The following is a 20,030-nucleotide window of genomic DNA, read 5'->3' as shown; positions in this document are numbered from 1 at the left end:
TTAATTCTTCTAACATGAGTATATCCAGTTTTGTAAGCATTGTTTATTGAAAAGTCTAGCTTTTCTCTAGTGCATGATCTTGGTAAGGTGCTCAAAAACCAGTTAGCCAGCGCACAGTGGGTTAAGCCATTGTTTGCAATGCTGGCACCCCATATGAGAGTCATGGTTCAAGTCCCAGCTGCACCACATTGGATCCAGTTACCTGCTAATGTGCCTAGGAAGGCAACAAAAAGTTGTCCAATTACTTGGGCTCCTGCCACCCATGTGAGAGACCAGGATGTTTTTTATGACTCCTGACCTTCAATCTGGACCAGACCTGGCTTTTGTGCCCATTTCATGAGCCAGCAGATAGAAAATCAATCAATCAATCTCTCTCTTGCTCTCTCACTCTCTCTCGCTCTCGCTCTCTCCATGCACACACACACACACACACACACACATCATTATGCATTTCAAATAAATAAATAAATAAATCTTTTTAAAAAATTAGTTGGCAGAATTTATGTGGATTAATTTCCGGGATCCCTATTCTATCCCACTAATCTATGTGTCAGTGTTTATGCCAGTGCCATGCTGTTTTAATTATTATACTTCTTGCAGTATGCTTTGAGATCAGGTATCATGATGTCACCAGCTTGATGTTTTTTTCCCTCAGGATCACTTTAGCTGTTCTGGGTCTTTTGTGTTTCCACATGAATTTTAGAATCTTTTCTAATTCTATAAAGAATAGCATTTGTATTTTGATAGAGATTGCATTGAATCTATAGAGTGCTTTAGGTAGTATGGACATTTTAATGATATTAATTCTTCCAATTCATGAACATGCTATGTCTTTCCATTTTTGTTCCTTGATGTTTTCTTTAATAAATGTTTTATGATTTTCATTGCAGAAATCTTTCTCATCTTTAGTGAAACTTTTCCTTAAATATTTAATTTTTTGTAGCTATTGTTAATGGGATTTCTTTCCTGATTCCCCTTTAAACAAGATCATTATTGGTGTGTAAAAATGCTATTATTATTATTTTTGTATGTCGATTTTGTATCCTATGACTTCACTGAAGTGTTTATCATTTCTGATAGTGTTTTGCTGAAGTATATAGGTGTTTCCATATAGAGTATCATGTATTTGCAAACACAGATATATGGACTCCCTCCTTTCCACTTTTGATGATTTTTATTTCTTTCTCTTCCCTAAATTATATTGCTAATACTTCCAATACCATATTGAATTAGATTGGTGAAAGTAGACATTCTTGTCCTCTAAGATCTGCAAGGAAATGCAGATTTTTTCCCATCCAGTATGATACTGTCTGTTTATAAATAGTAAAAAAAAAAAAAATAAGGAATTTATGGGAATGATATGCATCAAAGTCAGTACAATGACTACCTCTAGAGAAGAGTTCACAGCAATGTTATCTGTTTTAGTAATGTCATGCTTCTTGATCTGGGAGATAAACATACCTTGATTATCTTTTATATTGTTTTTGTATCTTTTATAGCAGATAGTACAGTTTTAAAGGGAAAAATATTATAAAGAACAATTGACAGAACTCAATGATTGGCTAGTTGTGTCAGTGGAAAATTTTGAAAACTAAAAATCTGAGTAACAGGTAAAGGAGCAACGTCCTTAACTGAAGTAGAGCAGGTAGTGGTTGCAGGGAGGATGATACACTGGATTTTAGAAAATTGTGGGGCTTCCAAGAGCTAAGGCAATATATTAAAATGGGAAACATTCCTGTCACACAGAGAAACATTGCCCCAGGGACAGCAGCAAAGCCAAAAAGGTATAGTATCACAAATCCAGGCAGTAGAAAGTTGGAAGAGGGAAGAGGTGATCAGCAATGTCAGATGAGCAACAAACACCAAGGGAAATGAAGACAGGAGAGAGGCAGCTGGGCTTTCCACTGGGACGTCATTGCTGACCTCTAAGTGAGTCATTTCCTTGAAGAAGTAGGAATGAAAATTACATGCAGGGGTTAAACTGTGAGTGGGCGGTGAAAGAGTGGGTGTCAGCAAGTGGAGCCGAGCTGAAATGAGGGTAATGAGAACAGTTTGAAGAGAAGAAAACATTTTTAAAGATACATTGAAGCACAACTTCAAATGATGCAGAATAGCCATGAATTTCTGGAAAATCACAGCTGCAGAGGGAAAGCACATGCATGAAGTTAATATAATTCATAAGAATTCCTGGAATTGGCATCATGCTTCTGTTTATCAAATTCATTTACCCAGATTATCTTAAGTGATCCTCAAAACATCCCTGGATGCAAAACAGAACACTTTCTAGATAAGGAAGCCAGATCTCAAAGAGAGAGAATAGTGACTGGCCCCCAAGTCCACTGTTAGTACATTGTTTTTATCCATAAATCATGCAGGGAATGAAATAAGTCCATCCAAAACACCAGTACAGACTAAAATGTGAAACTAATAGGCAGAAGTGTAAACACCAGACTGTGGAAATAATTGTAGCTGCAAATCAAAGGTCAGGCTCTAAGTGTATACATCAGAGAAAGAATTTCTCACCACAAACCAGTCATTTATTTCAGTCACATAAGGATGGTATCACTGTTATGACAAGAGCTGTCTAGACCAGATAAGAATAATTAAAAATTTCAGGATCTGAATCTTTTTGCATATCTTTTTTCCCATGATATACAAAGATAAATACTTGTACCTGTATGGAAAAAATACTTTTGAAAAATCAAGCACAGGAGAATAAATTAAGACTTGAAAAACTGGAAAAACACATCTTGTTGTAATACACAACTCTCCAAATTGTTTTTCTCACTAAATGCTTCTGTATATTCCATGACATCACCATTTTAAAAGATGATTTTTTTGAAATTGAAAAAAATGATAAATTCTTTTGGAAAATGAAACATGCAAGAACTAGGAAAGTTTTGAAAAAGGAAAGTAAAGAAGGGGCTGGCACTGTGACATAGTGAGTAAAGTGGCCTACAATGCTGGCATCCCATATGGGTGCTGGTTCGAGTCCTGGATGCTCTATTTCTGATCTAGATCTCTGCTATGGCCTGGGAAACCAGTAAAAGATGCCCCAATTGTCTGGGCCCTTGTACCTATGTGGGAGACCCGGAAGAAGCTCCTAGCTCCTGGCTTCAGATCATCACAGCTCCACCCATTGCAGCCATTTAGAGAGTGCACCAGCGTGTGGAAGACCTCTCTCTCTCTCTCTCTCTCTCTCTTTCTCTCTCTCTGCCTCTGCCTCTCTGTAACTCTGCCTTTCAGATAAATAAATAAATCTTTAAAAAAAAAAGGTAATGAAGAGGGATGGCCCTACCAGACATGACAAGTTACAGTAATTACATTAATTTAAAAGCAGCAAAGGTATAGATAGAAAAAATCAAAACAACAAAGAACAAAAACAAATAAAATACATAGGAGAAAGATTATTCAACAAATGTTAGGACTTACTAGCCATTTCGCCAAACACACACACATACACACATACACATACACATCTACCTCAGTCCTTATGCCAAAATGAATTTTACATGGATCAAAGAATCAATTTATAAATTACATGTAGATAAAAGCACTGCAAAGGGGAAGACAAAATGCAAAAACCATAATAGAATATTAGTACAATTCCTTATATACAATATTTAAAACTCAATATATGGCTGGTGCTGCGGCTCACTTGGCTAATCCTCCACCTGCGGCACTGGCACACCGGGTTCTAGTCCCAGTTGGGAAACCAGATTCTGTCCCGGTTGCTCCTCTTCCAGTCCAGCTCTCTGCTGTGGCCTGGGAAGGCAGTGGAGGATGGCCCAAGTGCTTGGGCCCTGCATCCGCATGGGAGACCAGGAGAAGCACCTGGCTCCTGGCTTTGGATCGGTGCAGCGCGCCTGCAGTGGTGGCCATTTGGGGGGTGAACCAACGGAAGGAAGACTTTTCTCTCTCTCTCTCTCTCTCTCACTGTCTAACTCTTCCTGTCAAAAAAAAAAGCACTCAATGTAATAGAAAGCAACCCAGTATAAAAATGTGCAATAGACACATAAAAAACTTTTATAAATTACCAATGAATGCTAAGTATAGCATAAAGTAGCATTTTCACCTGTTAGATTGGCAAAGATTAAAAAAGATTGATAACATACAGTGGTAACGAAAGTATTGAAACATTCATTTTCAAAAGAAATAGACGGACAAGACAACCAACTGGTAAAAATTTTGACAGAAAATTTAGATTTGAGATAAAATTATTAAATACATGCACCTACCTACCCATCAACTTCAGTTCAAAGAATTTATCATGCAGATATGTACACAAATAAACACGCATGCACATATACACAAACATAGTTATTACAGTTAGTAATCACAAGAGAAAACTATAACCACTGAAGAGTCATTAGTAATTGTACAAATAAAAGTATATATTTATAAGACAAAATACTGTTCAATAATTAAAACATGAGACAGGGTTATCTGGAAATTCTAGAACCTACCAAGTGAAGAAAGCAACTTGCACAGAATTACAGTTAATATGATTCTGTTTTGTAAAATAAAAAAGGCCCATATAGACATATATTCAGGCAGACATACTTGTACACTGAAAATACTAGAAGTATACATAAGACATAGTTTAAAATTAACTAGAGTTAACAAGAACCTGGTAGGGGAGGGAGACCTTTTCCTTTTAACTTTGTACCTTTCTGCATGATTTAAATTATTTACCATGATAATTTAATGTGTTCATTATTGAAAAAGGATAGCACAACCAATTTTAAAAAGGTGTTGTTTGTAAATTAAACAAAACATACTGGTTGGAAGAATACATATTATCGTTTTAAAAAAAATATTCTCCCCATGTTGTTATAGCAAAGTAGCAAAGACTGTGTACTTTAAATAACAAATATTTTTTTTTTCTCTCACAATCCTGGAGGCTAGGAAGTCCAAGATGGAGGTGTCAGTAAATCCTGTGCCTGATGAAAGCAGTCTTCATGGATTGCAGAAGGCTGTGTTCTTGCTGTAACCTCACACAGCATGTGGAAGAGAGAAATACCTTATGTCTCTTAGTGTTTGCTACACTCATTACACGCTATACAAGTATCACCAAGCTACAATTTTGTTCTGTTATCCCTTTTACTTGAAATGCACATATTTTTACAAGCCTGCACACTCTTCAAAAACTAGCTTCCGGGTTCTAGTCCTGGCTGCTCCTCTTCTAATCCAGCTCTCTGCTGTGGCCCAAGAAGGCAGTGGAGGATGGTCCAAGTGCTTGAGCGCCTGCACCCGCATGGGAGACCAGGAGGAAGCACCTGGCTCCTGGCTTCGGATCGGCGCAGCGTCAGCTGTAGCAGCCATTTGGGGACTGAACCAATGGAAGGAAGACCTTCTCTCTGTCTCTCTCTCTCTCTCACTGTGTAACTCTACCTGTCAAATAAATTAAAAAAAAAAAAAACTAGCTTAATGTAACTCAGAGGCTTTCCCTGATCTACCTCATGTAATACATAATCATTCCTTCTCTGCTATCCTGCAAACATTTTAATGCATTTTGTCAAATTTCCCTTAGCACTTACCACATTTCATTGCTTTTTAATGTGTTCATATCTCTTTCCTAATTCATAAGCTTAGGGTCAGGGACCAGACTAAACACTGAGCCCAGTATTTAGTACATAGGAGACTATAAATAATACATATTTTTAAATGAAATAATAAAATTCAAGAACATTGTAATTTATTCAAAGGGATATTATTGATATTTACTAAGGCACATACATTTAAATTATAGCATTATTATGGAGTGGCTGTGAGTATGGGTTCAAGAATAACACAACCTGGGTTTGAAGCCTGATTCTTCCACTGATTGGCTTTGTGACCTTGGGCATATTATGTAACCTTTCTATGCTTCATTGCTTTCATCTAGGGGTAATACCTACCTACCTTGTAGTACCTACTTCACAAGGCCATTAAGTGCCCTAAGTAATAGTCAGAACATTATCTATCCTCCTCCTCATCATCACCATGTCAACAATATCCTTTGTTTTGGCCTACACAAAAATAAGAAAAATGCTTATGAAGAACCAATTAATAATTTTTTTCCAGCTTTGGTATCAATAGCAAGTAGCTCTGGATTAGATAATTTCAGATAGTTCAAGTTCAGAAAATACACAAAGTAGAATATATTGCTTTTAAGTCAATATTTTAGTACCTACTAGCAACATACCTGGTACTCTTGTATTAAACTGCCACTATAGAGCTGGCTACAGCTCATGAGGGTGAAAACAGGCTACATCTTGCCCTATAGTCCCTGATACCAATAACAATGACCTTAATCAGAAACTATGCATGCCCTATCCATGAATTGTGTTTGGCAACAGGCCAGTGGTCCAAACTGTGTGTTTAGGGGCTGGGCTTTGGCTGTGTGTATTAAGCCGCCACCTACCACATTGGTGTCTCATATGAGTCTTGTTCAAGTCCCAGCTGCTCCACTTCCAATCCAGTCCTCTGCTAGTGTGCCTGGAAAGCAGCAGGAGATAGCCCAAGTAATGGAGCTCCTGCCACCCACGTGGGAGACCCAGATGGAGTTCTTGGCTCCTAGCTTCCGCTTGGCCCACCCAGCCCTAGCCATTGTGGCCATTTGGAGAGTCAACCAGCAGATGGACGATCTCTCTCTCTCTCTCTCTCTCTCTCCCCACACACACACACAACTCTGACTTTAAAAATAAATAAATAAATAAATAAAACAAAATATTGCTTAATCCATCCAGCAAAAGCCCAGCACAACTGTTTTCACCTATAAGAGGGCCATTGGTGAGGGTGAGGAAGCTCGACAGTTTGAACAAAGGAAGAAATGACTAAAACATCTCCCTGGGTCTTGCCTTGTTTTGATGTTTTTTAGCTACTTTACTTCTACTTACTCTTTTTTGTCTTCCACCACTCTGCAGAAAATTCTTCCTGTTAGGGGTGACACTTGCATTTATTAGTGATTCCCTAAAGCCCCTAAGAATCTAGCTGAATATCACATTCCACCAGGAAGTCATTGGGACAAATAACCTCCTGTTCTTCACTTCAATGTTGGCACTTTACAAGCAATTATTTTTCTCTTTGAAAAAAATCCCATAACAATAGCAGCAATAATAACAGGGTCTAAAATGCATTGAGTATTTAGTATGTCCCAAGAGCAAACTCCTTCCCTCCTTTGTTCAAACTGATGTTCAGTGTTGAAATTGCATTATGGTTATACAGCCAACAGCATTGACTGAATATCTACACACTAAAGAGAGAGAGAAACTAAAATGCATTGTGCCATAAAGAAAATATGGTACATATACACAGTGGAATATTACTCAGCCATAAAAAGGGATGAGCCTTGTAATTTGCAGCAACATGAATATAACTGCAGGTCATTATGTTAAGTGAAATAAGCCAAAAACAGAAAAATTATATAATGTTGGTTATCAAAGACTGGAGAGGAAGGGGGAGAAAGGAATGGGAAAACTTGAATAATAGGTACTAAGTTATATTTGCATAAGATATATTCTGAGGTGCTTTTTCATAGTAGGGTGACTATAGATAATAAATTGTTTGTTTCTCCATAATAAGAACCTAGAAGATAAGATTTTGAATGCTTTCATCATATATAAATCTTGAATATTTTAGGAGATAGATATGTTCACCCTGATTTGACATTAGACAATGCAAGCTTATATCAAAATATTAGATGTTATCCCACAAATATGTACAAGTTTTATGTGTCTGTTGATTTTTTCATTTAAATTTTTGAAAAATTCATCCTACCTGTGGCCCAAGTGCTTGGGCCTTTGCAACCATGTGGGAAACCTGGAATAAGTTCCTGGCCCCTGGCTTAGTATCAGCCCACCTCTGGCCATTGCAGCTATCTGGAGAGTGAACCAGAGGAAGGAAGACCTCTCTCTGTATAACTCTGCCTCTCAAATAAATAAATCTTAAAAAAAAATCCAGCCTTACTATTATCAAACAGTCTCTAATCCAGAATTGCATAGTACAATAATCACTGATCACATAATGCTGTTGAGCACTTAAAATGTCGCTGGTACAACTAAGAAACTGCCTTTTAATACCGTTTAGTTTTAAGTGGCATATTTAAATAACTACATGTGGCTTCCAGCTACCTTACTGGTCATTATAGCTCTAGTCCAAGAGTTGGAAAAACCTTTTCTGTGAAGAGTCAGAGAGTAAATGCTTTAGACATTACAATTTACATGAAGTTTATGGTACTGTGATTTGTTAGCTTTTATACAAATGCAAATAAAATAAAATAAAAATAAAAATGTAAAACTATTCTATTTCAAGAGCTGTACAGATCACAGTTTGAATTTGGGCTTCAGGGATAAAATTAGCAAAACCTTGCTCTAGTCCATTAGAGGTTATAAGGAATATATGCAAGCCAGCACCGCAGCTCAATAGGCTAATCCTCGCCTGCGGCGCCCGCACACCGGGTTCTAGTCCCGGTCGAGGTGCCGAATTCTGTCCTGGTTGCCCCTCTTCCAGGCCAGCTCTCTGCTGTGGCCCGGGAGTGCAGTGGAGGATGGCCCAAGTGCTTGGGCCCGGCACCTACATGGGAGACCAGGATAAGCACCTGGCTCCTGCCTTCGGATGTGTGCGGTGTGCCAGCCACAGCGCGCCGGCCGCAGCAGCCATTGGAGAGTGAACCAATGGCAAAGGAAGACCCTTCTCTCTGTCTGTCTCTCTCTCTCACTGTCCACTCTGCCTGTCAAAAAAAAAAAAAAAAGAAAGAAAGAAAAGAAATATATTCAGAAGATGGTCCAAGTGCTTGGGCTCCTGCACCACATGGGAGACCAGGAGGAAGCACCTGGTTCCTGGCTTCGGATCGGCACAGCTCCGGCTGTAGCAGCCATTTGGGGAGTGAACCAATGGAAAGAAGATCTTTCTTTCTGTCTCTCTCTCTCACTATCTAACTCTCTCTGTCAAAAAAGAGAGAAATATATGCAAATACCCAATATGGAGCAAGAACTGTTCCACTTCAAAAACAGTTAAATTCAAAATTATTATTCATTCATCAAAACACCCATTTTTTTTCTAGTTGTCCTGTTTAATAAATTTCATTTCAGCATATAGCTCTTCTAGAAAATGCAGATGAGAGGGCCGGCGCCGCAGCTCAATAGGCTAATCCTCCACCTAGCGGCACCGGCACACCGGGTTCTAGTCCCAGTCGGGGCGCCGGATTCTGTCCCGGTTGCCCCTCTTCCAGGCCAGCTCTCTGCTGTGGCCAGGGAGTGCAGTGGAGGATGGCCCAAGTGCCTGGGCCCTGCACCCCATGGGAGACCAGGAAAAGCACCTGGCTCCTGGCTCCTGCCATCGGATCAGCGTGGTGCGCCGGCCGCAGCGCACCGGCCGCGGCGGCCATTGGAGGGTGAACCAACGGCAAAGGAAGACCTTTCTCTCTGTCTCTCTCTCTCACTGTCCACTCTGCCTGTCAAAAAAAAAATGCAGATGAGCAAGCATAGGAGTTGGTAGGTACAATTATAAATTGACAAAAGCAGAACTAGAGGCAAACATATGAAGAATTGAAGGCATGACTAACAGGTATGGTTATTACACAAAATAAGACATTGTTATTTTGGCAGTACTTTCAATCCTCAACATTCTATACTTGTATGAAATAACCCATCTGGAGCCCTCTAGCGCCATCTCTTCTCACATCCATCTGACTGTTCTGTCCTACAGGTTTCTATGAAACCACTTTCATACACTTGGTTTATCTCTGTAGTCCTTGAAAGTAAAATTCTGTTAGCTGAGAGTGCAATAAATGTCAAGTTAAAAAAAAACGCATAACCCAAATTTTCTGACACTCTACATAAAAAGCAACTGCCAAGATTTGCTGAAAAATTTTCTAGGGACAGTTGTCCTGTCTTTTCGAGGATAGGATTCTAGACAGAAATACTGTGCGTTCCTATTTAATTGTTCCATTAACACTCAATACTCAATTCCGTTGTTCCATTTTTTGTATCCATCATTTTCTCAACTCCCTCCCACAAACCTAAGCCTTATTGCACAATCCCTTATCTCTGTAAACTGTACCATCTGTCACCTACCTAGATGCTGAAACCAGAGACCAGGGATTTATTCTTGGAATTTTCTTTCTAATATTTGTCATATCTGCCTGGTCAATTCTTCCTCCTAAGTATTTTTCGGCTTGATTTATTTCTCTCCATTTTTTATACTACTAGTGGCTTGCAATGCCATCATCTCCAACTGGAACTGTTGTTAACAGTCAGTCTCTCAACTAAGTGGCCTGCCTCAAGTCTTGAGTCTGCCATACATTTTTTCCAATAGAGCAGGAAAATTTTGTGTAAATGCAAATCTAGTGATCTTTCCCCTACTTAAAATTCTAATTACTTAATGTGGCCCTTCCAGACCTAAAGGAATCCTGTTCCTGGCTACTTCTCCAGCTTTATCAAAATCTAAATTCTTTCAATGCTCAAAAGTACTTTTTTTCTCCCACGCAAAAGTGTACAGTGGTGAATGATGTTGACTTGAAAATAGTCTAATGTCACAGGGGGAGCTGATGAAACTAGAGCAGTCATGAGTTGGTAATTGCTAAATTGTTTACAGATAAATGGAAATTTATTATACCATTCCTTTGAATTTTGCATATGCTTTGAAGTATCCCTAATAATACAAAGTATTTTTAATTTAAAAATTATGGATGGCCAAATAAATTGAATAATGAATGTTTGATGATTTAGAATCATTACTATTTTTGTGTGAGATACTGATATTGTGGTTATATTAAAATAAAAACAGTCCTTATCTTTTGTACAAGTCTTTTAATTGCTTATGGATTAAATTGTATTATTTATGGATCAAAAGATGTATCTGGATATTCAAAATAATACAGGGAAGAGCATATTGAGAATTCTAGATGAAACTAAAACAGATTGAATTGATAATTGTTAAAATCAGATAAGAGTAACATTAGCTCATCATTAAATTCTTCCCCTTTTTGTGGATTGTCGCTCCCCCTCTTCGTGGAGGAGCAACACAGGACCCTGCGCTGTTCTTTCGTCTGCTCGGCCCTCCCCGGGTTTGCTGCTGGTTCTTCCCGGGTTGGCTACTATCCCTTCCACCTCCGTGGAAGGGCAGTTCCCCCTGGCCGCATTCCCCACTTCCGCAGGGGAGCGGCACACCGCCGGCCGGCTTTCTCGGGGGCTGCACGGGTTCCCTTAGATGTTCCCCATAGATGTTCCCCGGTGCATGCCGTCTCTCTCCTCCTTTATAGTCCTCCTCCGCCAATCCCAACTCGGCTGCCCACACGCCAAGTACGCTGCTCTCCTCCAATCAGGAGCAAGTCCTACAGTTAATTGGTTGAACTGGAGGCAGCTGTGCGGAAGCTGTTTACTTCTCTCCCAGCGCCATATTGTGGGAGAGCAGATGCATAGAATAAGTCTTAATTCCAGTAACTCAGTCCAGTCCGGATTGCTCCCCACAGTGGATGTTGATTTTTTTTATAATGAGAAAATATTTTAGGTGCTACGTTCATTGTTATATCCCTAGAACTTTGCATATACCACCATTATTTGGAGTACATTTCTTTCCTCTTTTCTTTTTTTTTAAAGTCTCACTTCAGAAATCTCTTCTTCCAGAGAGCATTCCCTGGTCCCTGAAATCCGATTTAGGGTCTTCTGAGCTCCCACAGAAACCTCTTTCCATTTAACAATAGCAGCACACTTATTAAACTGTGCTACAATTGCTTCTTTACTTACTTACAACCCTGACTACCCTGTTTCAGCTTTGTGAGACAGGGATCACATTCATCCTGTTCCTCATTTAAATTCCAGCAGCAAGCAGACTACCTGGCATGCAGTAAGCAACCGATAGTTATTTGTTCAGAGAACAAGTTTCAGCAAACCAGGAAAAAACAGGTATCAATAGATATATCTATTTACTAATTTGCTCATTTATTTTTGTAACAAACATGTATCAGGTAGTGTTCCAGTCACTAGGATCACAAAAGTAAACAAAATTGACAAAATCTGTGTTCTCATAGGACATATATGCTCTTTGAAGTAGGATATGAGAGCGATAAACAAAATAAATTAAAACATGCATAATAAATAGTGGTAAATAATACAAAGGGAAAAAAACTCTGGAAATGGAGTAGAGAATTGTTGGGTAGTTCATTGTAGTGTTTTCAAATACATTTTTATTTAAGTAAGGTGAACAAACTTCATATATCCACATTCAGGAGCATAGTGATACTTCCCACCCTGCATATCCTACCCACCCATATTTCCACACTTTCTCCTCCTTCCTTGTTTATTCTTTCTTTTAATTTTTACCACGACACAATTTAAGTTTATTTTATTAACATAAGGTTAAGCCTCCAGTAAGTAAATAATTCAACAAATAGTAAGAATAAAAAACCTTGTTCCTAAATAATAGAGACAAGGGCTGTAAACAATAATCAAATCTCAAAATGTCAATTTTGCTCATATACATTACATTTTTATACTTTATTTATTACCACAGATCAGGGAAACATGATATTTGCTTTTTGGAGGCAGGTATATTCCTCCAAATATAATGGCTTCCAGTTGCATTCATTTTGTTGCAAATAACTGGATTTCATTCTTTTTTATGGCTGAACAGTATTCCACAGAATATATATGCCACATTTTCTTTATCTAGTAATCAGCTGATGGACATCTGGGTTGATATCATATTAGCCATTTTGAATTGAGCTACAATAAACATGGGGGTGCAGATAACTCTTTCACATGATGATTGCATTTAGTTTGGGTCAATTTCCAGGAGTAGGATGGCTGGGTAATATGGTAGGCATATTTTCAGATTTCTAAAGAAACTCCATTTTGTCTTGCATAGTGGCTATACTGATTTACATGCCCGCCAACTGTGGATTAGGGTACCTTTATCCCCACATTCTCACCAATATTTATTGTTTGTTGATTTCTGTATGAAAGGCATTCTAAATGGGGTGAGATGAAATCTCATTGTGGGTTCAATTCACATTTCCTGACAGCTAGTGATCCTGAACATTTTTTCATGTGTATGTTGGACATTTGAATTTCCTCTTTTAAAAATGCCTGTTCAAGTCCTTTCCCCATTTCTAAAGTGGATTGTTGGAACAGAATAAAAACACCAGAAATCAATCCAAACATCTACAGCCAACTTATATTTGATCAAGGATCTAAAATCAATTCCTGGAGCAAGGACAGTCTATTCACAAATTGTGCTGGGAAAACTGGATTTCCACATGCAGAAGCATGAAGCAAGACCCCTACCTTACACCTTACACAAAAATTCACTCAACATGGATTAAAAGTCTAAATCTATGACCCGACACCATCAAATTATTAGAGAACATCGGAGAAGCCCTGCAAGATACAGGCACAGGCAAAGACATCTTGGAAAAGACCCCAGAGGCACAGGCAGTCAAAGCCAAAATTAACAACTGGGATTACATCAAACTGAGAAGTTTCTGTACTGCAAAAGAAACAGTCAGGAAAGTGAAGAGGCAACCAACAGATTGAGAAAAAAATTGCAAATTATGCAACTAATAAAAGGATTAATAACCAGAATCTATAAAGAGATCAAGAAACTCCACAACAACAAAACAAACAACCCAATTAAGAGATGGGCCAAGGACCTCAATAGATATTTTTCAAAAGAGGAAATCCAAATGGCCAATAGAGATATGAAAAAATGTTCAGGATCACTAGCAATCAAGGAAATGCAAATCAAAACCACAATGAGGTTTCACCTCACCCCAGTTAGAATGGCTCACATTCAGAAATCAACTAACAGCAGATGCTGACAAGGATGTGGGGGAAAAGGGACACAAATCCACTGTTGGTGGGAATGCAAACTGGTAAAGCCACTATGGGAGTCAGTTTGGAGATTGCTCAGAAACCTGATTATAACCCTACCATTCAACCCAGCCATCCCACTCCTTGGAATTTACCCAAAGGAAGTTAAATTGGCAAATAAAAGCTGTCTGCACCTCAATGTTTATTGCAGCTCAATTCACAATAGCTAAGACATTGAATCAACCTAAATGCCCATCAAGAGTAGACTGGATAAAGAAATTATGGGATATGTACTCTATAGAATACTATACAGCAGTTAAAAAATGAAATCCAGTCATTTGCAACAAAATGGAGGAATCTGAAAAACATGCTGAGTGAAATAAGCCAGTCCCAAATGGACAAATATCATGTGTTCTCCCTGATCGGGGACAACTAACTGAGCACCAGAAAGGAAACCTGTTGAAGTGAAATGGACACTATGAGAAACAATGACTTGATCAGCCCTTGTCTTGACTGTTGAGGAACAACTTACTATTTTATTCCTTTTAGTATTTTTTGTTCTACTTAATGTCATTGGTTGAACTCTATAATTAATGCACAATTATTTTTAGGCATTTAAATTTAACTGAAAAGTGATCCCTGTTAAATATAAGCGTGGGAATAAGAGAGGGAGGAGATGTACAGTTCGGAACATGATCACTCGGAATTACCCCTAATGGTACAGTTAGAAACGTGCCAGGGGTTTCCAATTCAATCCCATCAAGGTGGCATGTATCAATGCCATTTCACTAGTCAGTGATCAGTTTCAGTTCATAATTGATCATAATTATAGGATTAAGTGTAAAGGGATCACATAAACAAGACTAGTGCCTGCTAATACTAACTGATAGAATTAAAAAGGAGAGAACAATATAACATGGGAGGCGGAATACACAGCAGACTCATAAAATGGCAGATGTCCTAAACAGCACTCTGGCCTCAGAATCAGCCCTGAGGGCATTCGGATCTGGCTAAAAAGCCCACGAGAATTTTGCAGGCATGGAAAGCCTGGACACTGTGGCAATAAAAGTGACCTAAATGAAAGATCTCTGTGAGTGAGATCCTGGTGGAAAGAACAGGCCATCAAAAAAGGAAGTACCTTTCTCTGAAGGAAGGAGAGAACTTCCACTTTGACTATAGCCTTGTCTAAATAAGATCAGAGTTAGTGAACTCAAGAGGCTTCCATAGCCTTGGCAGCTCATGACAAGAGCATCAGATAATTACTGATGTCATAAATAAGAGTGTCAATTGTTGAATCAACAACAGGAGTCACTGTGCACTTACTTCTCATGTAGGATCTCTGTCCTTAATGTGTTGTACTATGAGAATTAACAGTAAAACTACTACTGAAACAGTACTCTATACTTTGTGTTTCTATGTGTGTGCAAACTGTTGAAATCTTTACTAAGTAAATCTTCTGAATATAAATATAATTGAAAATGAATTTTGATGAAGAATGAGATGGGAGAGGGAGTGGGAGATGGGATGGTTGCGGGTGGGAGGGATGTTATGGGGGAAAAATCGCTATAATCCAAAAGTTCTACTTTGGAAATTTATATTTATTAAATAAAAGTTACAAAAAGAAAACAATCATAAAAATATAAATAAATAAGTGGATTTTTGTTTTGTTGTTGCCAAGTTTCCTGAGATCTTTATAGATTCTAGCTCTTAATATGTTATCAGGCTCTTGGCTTCTCTCTCTCTCTCATCTCCTCTCACTCCTCGCTCTCTCGGCTTCTCTTCTGCTCTCTTCTCTCTTCTCTCTTCTCTCTCTCTCATCTCCTCTCTCTTGCTCCCCTCTCTCTTCTTTCTCCTCTCTCTCTCTTACTCTATTTTTCCTTCTTCACCCCTTCCCTCCAGTCTGCTGGGCTTTCCCCAATAAACTCTTTCCCTTACTCCTGTGTCTGGTGTGTTTTGTGGCAGCCTTACATTGGTGCCGAAACCCGGGACCTTACACTGGTGCTGTGACTCGGATCCAGGCCTCTCACAGTGACTTTGCTCTCCCTTTGGGGATCTCTGAGCTGCTCTGGCGTCCTGGATTTCTGCCAGTCATAAAACACTCTCCCGGAACTCCTTCCATGCCACCAAACACTCTGCAATCTCCATCCACACACCAGCCTTCCACATTCTGAAGTAAGATGCAGAATGGTAAATTTTCACAGCAACTCTACTTTGAGTTGTGGTCTACTGTCTGCTTGTCTGAGGCTTTTCTACTCTCATAAAAGTCATAATACTAGACAATAGCCACAACTCCTACGTAAAGGCTTTTAGTCTCTATGGACACTGCGTCTGGGCAACAGTAGGTGTGAGTGACGACTCAACTTCTGTTTCCCTTTTACAGGCTAGGCACTGGGCTCCAGTGGGCGCTTGCGTGATGACCCCACCCTCTACTCCCATATCCTCTCGTTAGTCAGACAGCCAGGACTTCAAGGACGCTTGCTGTACACCGATCTGACTTATTAAGTCACCATGGGACATTTCTCCTCCCGCATTCCATCCAATTCTCCTATTGGTAGCCTACCAAGTCTCTCTCGAATTGTCTCTAGCCCTCAAACACCGATGCCTCATCTTTTCCTCTGTAATAAAGCATGACTCATGTATGAACTTAACAGCCAATCAAAATTGCCCCCCGCCATGGCAGTGTATTTGGCCCTGAGTGATTGGCCCTAAGTTGAAGTGACTTGATCACTTCTGTGAGAGTTTGCGAAAATAGAAGGAGATCCCATATGCTCAAGCTTTTCTATCTTCGATCTAAACCTTCTGTGTGTACTGTTCTCTGGTCCAGGTCCTATTGGCCTCCAAGGTTTCCACTAGGGGTCAAGGGACTGAGCCGAACCCTCTGCTTTCCACGTTTGTGGCCCCAACTTTTCACTATCTTGGCTCACTGTACCTCCCCCTCCCACGCAGGAATTCAGACTTTATCTTAAAACCAGGCCTGGTCCAAAGTCTACTCTCCTGGTCCAAAGTCTACTCTCCCTGTCTTATCAATGATCCTCTCCCAATTTTGGGAATGGCTGTCTCTATGTTTTCACTCTCCAGCCCTTGTCCTCCAACTGGTCTTTTGCTCCTCCCTCTCTTGTTCCAGTATTACCATAATAGCAATGGAGTGGCAATCCCATCCTTTTGAGTTCCCAGCCTATTGAAATAAATTAGGTATCCTACCCTTCCAATGGATTTTTTGTGTGTGTGAAAATGTCTTTATTTTAAGAAAAAAATTTGGTTAACAAAAAATTTAACAAGTTATACTTGGGAAAATACACCCCCACAGGAAATCACAGTACAAAGAAACTATTAAGTCAAGGCATCACTAATTCTTATAGTATTACTATTGTGTCTCAATTCTCAAAACTAACGTTTAAAAAGCTTAAACATAACCCAAAAGATTTTAAATGAAAATAAAAATCAAAGTTTTAAAGAATTTGGACTCTGAAATTTCCAGTAAATTTGGACTTTGGTTTTTCCAGTTTGGGCCCAACTGAAAAAATTGAAGGACATATACATGTCTCTCATCTTGTAAAGACACCAACTAATCAGGCTATTTGGATTGTATTAGAAGTACTGTCAAGATGTGAAGCGGTGCAATCATTTTAAGTTTCTATAATATAAAATGTTATTGATACAAATGTCTGAGAATTAAAAAGTCTAATGATCTTGTGTTACTAGACATGATGGTTATCTTAATGAAAAAGCCCCAGAGGCCTAAAAGAGTTAAGTGCTTTGTAAAGATCCTACAGGTGCATTTGAAAATACTGTGTGAGTAAGCAAGTGCCTCTTGTTGGTTAATGAGTTTATAATTTTAAACATGACAACTTAGTCTTTTGTTGTCCACAGTTTTGTATAGATTCCAATGGATGTTTTCCAGCCACTTCTATTGTATTCAGTACTTTGGGATGGCTCTGTAAACAGATGAAGCCAATAATGTATTATAGGTACCAATTGAGAGGAAGTATGGTTAACTGAGATTACTAAGAGCAGAAAGTAATTCGAATCACATTAAAAAACAGTTAAAGAGTTTAAAAAGCTATTATTGAAACTTCTATATTGTTCTATTATGTTATATGTGTATACTTATTGTATGTCTACATGGGAAAATTTATTAAGAGTTTTCTTTTAATTGGATTGTAGATAAAAGATTGCCCATAAATTTAAACAGCTAAAATTATTCAAAGATACATTTTGATTGATGTGACCTGAGTCTCTGTGTCAGATGTTTTAAATCTGTTGGTAGAAACTAAAAAGGTTTTATAAGTTTGTGCTTGAATTTGCTGGTTAAACAAGCTATACCATGTTAGATATTTATGAGATGTTTCCAAATACACGTGTTCTTAAAATTTATAGAAGGCATTGGACCTTCTGGTAAATGTTTTCCTAAGTTGTTATCTAATAGTTGAAACTGTTTGCTAAGTTTTCATTTGATATTGCTAGTGTCAGTAAGCAATCTGGGATTTGCTCCCTCAATTCTCTTTTCTAAACCCGAGTTGTTCTCTGATTTCTCTATTCTCTTTGAGGTAGGACACTAATTCTATTCTGAAGGACTCTCCAAGATAAAAAATTTGATCTTTATATCTTATAAAAGGGATGGATAACATTTTCTGTAATAGTATAGCCAAAATCAAAGCTTAAATTATAATTTCACAACTAGATTTACTTTGTCATGGGCATAGTAAATAGGCAAAACCTCCCTTTCAGACCAAAAAGGGAGAGAAAGTTTTAAAGTAAGGACATAGGTTTCCTCATGGGCACATCTACCTCAAAATAAACCACTACCAGAACATGTCTGTGACTATAGACTTCCAGTTTAGGCCACCAAAGATAAGAGATGGGACTTGAGCATGCCCTTGATTTGAATCCTCTGGTTTGCTTTAACAAAAACCAGGAGGAAAACAAAGCTAGGCATCAGAAGAAATGTAAAAGATAGGTGGCAGGCCTATTAAAGTTAGCTCTGTACAGTGATCTGCCCTCAAGAAGACCCAACGAGCCAGTCCACTGCAATGGCTTTCAATGGGATAAGCCTGGGCTTCAGCAGAAGTCAGCTTATGAAGAGCCCTGGAAGCTCTGCCAGCAAGAGTTGGATCACTGGAAATGGACCTGCCCTGGAGTTGAAGGATGCCCAGGTCAGAGCCACAGATCTTGCTGGCTCTAAGCTGAAAAGCCCTTCACTTGGACCAGCTTCCAAAGTGACCACCGCAGCTGAGGAGATGGCCAAGTAATGTCAGTAACATTCCAGGCTAGTTCAATAGGCTAATCCTCCTCCTGCAGCGCTGGAACACCAGATTCTAGTCCCGGTGGGAGCGCCGGATTCTGTCATGGTCGCCCCTCTTCCAGTCTAGCTCTCTGCTGTGGCCCGGGAATGCAGTGAAGGATGGCCCAAGTGCTTGGGCCCTGCACCCGCATGGGAGACCAGGAGAAGCACCTGGCTCCTGGCTTCGGATCAGTGCGGTGTGCCAGCCACAGTGCACTGGCCACAGCGGCCACTGGGGGGTGAACCAACAGTAAAGGAAGACCTTTCTCTCTGTCTCTGTCTCTCACTGTCCACACTGCCTGTCCATAAAAAAAAAAAAGATCATCGTCTTCATGGACTTTTGGGACTAATGTAATCCCATACAACTTCTGCTTTATAAAAAAAACAAAAGGGGAGGATGTTCGGAAAATGGTGCAGTTTTATCTATGGTGCGATCTACACCCTGACACCATTCTAGGCTCTAGTCCCCTCTGCCATTGCTGGAAGCCACACGGTCACATGGCCCAACCGCTGTTGTCAAGTGCCACCTCCATCCTAATGGGATTCGCTGCTCCTGCTTCCCTGCTCACCCTCCGGCAAAGTTTTAAAAGGACATGTTCCTGAACATGTGGCTGTCTTGGCTTCACTCTTTCTCTTATCTCCTCTCGCTCCTCTCTCTCTCATCTTCTCTCATCTTCTACTCTCTTCTCTCTTCTCTCTCAGCTCCTCTCTCTCTTGCTCCCCCCTCTCTTCTCTCTCCTATCTCTCTCTCTTACTCTCTTTTTCCTTCTTCAATCCTTCCCTCCGGTCTGCTGGGTTTTCCCCAATAAACCCTTTCCCTTAAAAAAATAGTTTATCAGTGTCATAGTGTGTATATTTCCTCCCATTCTGTCAATTGCCTTAACACATTGTTGAGTGTTTCATCTGCAGTGCAGAAGATTCTTAGCTTGATATAATCCTTTTATCAATTTAACTGG

This window comes from Oryctolagus cuniculus, chromosome X (assembly GCF_051225735.1).
Source record: "Oryctolagus cuniculus isolate XC-2025 breed Fujian yellow rabbit chromosome X, ASM5122573v1, whole genome shotgun sequence".
Taxonomy (NCBI): Eukaryota; Metazoa; Chordata; class Mammalia; order Lagomorpha; family Leporidae; genus Oryctolagus; species Oryctolagus cuniculus.
The sequence above is the reverse complement of the archived record's forward strand: the minus strand, read 5'-3'. Positions refer to the sequence as shown.